Source organism: Humulus lupulus, chromosome 1, assembly GCF_963169125.1.
Source record: "Humulus lupulus chromosome 1, drHumLupu1.1, whole genome shotgun sequence".
In the NCBI taxonomy this organism is placed as follows: Eukaryota; Viridiplantae; Streptophyta; class Magnoliopsida; order Rosales; family Cannabaceae; genus Humulus; species Humulus lupulus.
The window spans coordinates 293,987,682-293,991,078 of record NC_084793.1 but is presented as its reverse complement, the minus strand read 5'-3'; positions in this window follow the sequence as shown (position 1 = coordinate 293,991,078).

Sequence of the window (3,397 nt, the reverse complement as noted above, 5' to 3'; positions counted from 1 at the left end):
CATTTATTATGAGCCTAGTGTACTTTCCTTCTCACTGATGGAGGACCCTTCAGATCGCCATTCTACTTCTCGAGCGGCATCTATTCCGACCCTGCAAGAGGGTTTTTTTGAGGCGGAGCATTATTGGTGCTCGGTCACCTCAACGGGCCAAATATCTGAGATTTTATCTCGCCACGGCCTGAAAATCTCTGGCACACTGAAGTGTCGACCTGGGACTCCAAACAAGTGGAGCTAGTACGCCCCGAGTGATGGCAAGCCCGATAGTAAGATTAAGCTCGTGGCCTGGAGTCGCGAGCATATGAAGGCAGGGGCCCTACTTCCCCTAAAATCCTTTTTTAAGGATTTTCTGGATTTTGTTGGGCTCGCCCCATTCCAACTCCAGACCAATTCTTATAGGATTTTCTCCGCCCTCAGGTCTCTGTACCACGAGCTAAAGTGGGAAGGACCCTCACCACAAGAAATTTTGTATCTCTTTTGTCTGAAAGAAAACCCTTCTCGAGCTCGGGGAAGGGATGGCTTCCACTATTTGTCGAGCTATCCGAAGGAGAAGAAGATTTTTGAGGATATGCCAAACCATCCTCCAAACTTCAAGTTGGCCTTCTTCTAGACGGATGGCCTCGCTCCCTCCAAATTATACTCGTTCCAACGCATCTGTAAGTACTCATACTTATTCCTTTCTTGTTCGTTTAATGATTGGACTCGAAATAATAACACGTATCCATTTATTCAGCCAACTATCACTGTCCCACCCCTTCAAAGTCAATGGTGGAGCACAAGACAGCTCTGCTCCAACTGTCGTACGGTCGGCGCTCCCTATCTTATTTTCTCCATGAAGAACGGCTTCGAGCCTGCGGTCTCCTGGAGCAAGACTAGTCGATAGATGATGCTGCCTACCGCAAGTACCTCAAGTGGGAGCATGTAATGCCCCAAATTTCCTAATAAGGTTTAGGACCTTGATTAGGAGGCCGGGAGGGCCATAATTGATTTATTATAGTATTTAATGATTATATGCATGTTTACGTGAATTATATTATTATATGATGGTGGATGCATGCATGTGGGAGAATTTATGATTATTAGGGTATTTTGGTAATTTGGCCACTGTGGGCGTAATTGTATATTTTGGGTGCATGATTGTGATTAATTAATATAGCCACACTATAAGGTGGATTGGTTCGAGCTATCGACATGAGACGATCATGAGATGTAAGTGTTCGGTCTAGTCATAACGGGTTTAAGTTCGGGGCTCAAGGTGAGTCTCGGGGTGAATTTAATGATTAGAGCATTACCGGGAATTAAAGGGTAATGGGATATGATTTATTGGTATTTGGGAATGTTGAGATTAGCTGGAATTGGAGAGCGTTAATTATAATTAACGGTATAGGTTGGAAAATGACGAAATTACCCTTGGGAGTGTTTAGAAGCTTTTAAATTGGCCTAGGGGCATTATGGTCTTTTGACCTTAAGGATTTATATCAATTTTTGGGGGTTTGGAAGGCTGTAGAAACAGAGCAAAACAGAGCCTAACCTCATCCTTTCTTCCTTTCTCTCCCGTACAAACTTTCCTTCATCCTTTTCTTTGAATTTTGAGAGCCACCTTGAGGAGTTAAGCTTGGAGATCAAAGGGGGAAGCTAGGGAACTTGTCACAGCCATTAAAGGGGATTCAAAACCATGTTTGAGGTGAGTTCCAGTTATGAATTTAAGGTGTGCTCTGTTTTTTTGAGTTTCTTAAGTTTTTACACTTAGAATTGGACTTTGGCAATTGTTGAGTTTTTGGTTGGTTTGAGCTTCAGGTTTTGGTGGTTTTGGACCATTGGGAAGTTTGGGAACTTTGATTTTATGATTTGGAGATGTTTGGATGGGTTTTTGGAAGGTTTTAGAAGTGGAAAAATGAAGAAAAATGGCTGGTGCGAAGTTGGGCTGCGACCCTGTTCTTGGGCGTCGCGGCCCTAGCTTGAAGAAGGTGGTGGAGGCTCTGTCAGGGGGGGTGCGCCGCGGCATGGTCCATGTAGGGCCGCGGCCCTTAAGGGAAAATTTTCCCAAAAGTGTGTTTTTGTGATGGAAACTTAACTCTAAGGGCCTAGGATCGATCCTACAACTTAGTTGAGTGGGATTCGATGTTCCGGAGGCTTGGGTTAGGTTTGGGAGTATTTAATTACTCATTTTGATGAGGTTTTATATTTGGTTATGACTAGGTGACCACTAAAGGCTTAAAGGTTGATCGTTCTCAAGGGTTGTTCTATAAATCGTTCTAGCTCGAATCTGAGGTAAGAAAACTGCACCCTGTGTATATGTGACATGCATGGTTATTATTGATGCATGTCGGTTGATTATTATGTATGACATGCATGGTTATTATTGATGCATGTCAGTTGATTATTATGTGTGACATGCATGGCTATTCTTGATGCATGTTGGTTGACTATTAAACGTGACATGCATGGCTGTTGTTGGTGCATGTTGGATTGCTGGATATGTTGTATATGGTGCATGAGAAACATGTGATTAGGACATGCCTGTATACTGAGTATGATATCGTTCAGAGCTTGAGTCTCTGTGTTTATGCATCATCCTAATTGTACTAGTACCTGTTTAGTAAGCATGCTGGATACCTTGTTTGTGGATATGGAACATGTGATATATGATTGATGGCATGACTTACTTGTGTTTGACACTGACTAGTCAGGGACCGACTCTAAAGTCGAGAATCATGCATTGAATGACTCTATGGCATTAATGCTAGACCGACCCTAAGGTCGATGAATCATGCATTGAATGGCTCCATGGCATTAATGCTGGACCGACTCTAAAGTCGAGAATTGCGCATTGAGTGGCTCTAAGGCACTAATGCCAGACCGACCCTAAGGTCGAAGAACTTATAAGCGCTTGCCTGGTCTATGACCAGATGTTTATAGCCAAGGTATATGACCCCGGTGACTGTTTGTCACATGGCTAGGGGATGCTGTCCATAGCACGACTCTAGAGTCGGGAGGAAGGTTATGTTGGTGACCATTCACCATGCACCTGTCCTGATCAAACTTATGAAAGAATCACTTATCAGTTAAGCTCTGGTGACCCTATCGTCACATGGCCAGAGGAAGCTATGCTCGTTATCGTGACTTTCGGCTATTGTCACCTATTTGCTTGGACTGATAGTCCTGAACGGTTATTATGATCGTTGTTGATATTATATCATGTTTTATTGTGTTTTCTTGTTGGGCTTTGGCTCACGGGTGCTACGTGGTGCAGGTAAAGTCAGGAGGAAGCTAGACCATCCTTGAGTTGAAGGGCTTAGGTGATGATGTGTACATATGCAGCTGCTCGTCCACCACGGCCGAGGTTTAAAGTGGAACTAGGGGTGAACCCTGTTTTGCCGCTTAGAACGGCCTGTTGTAA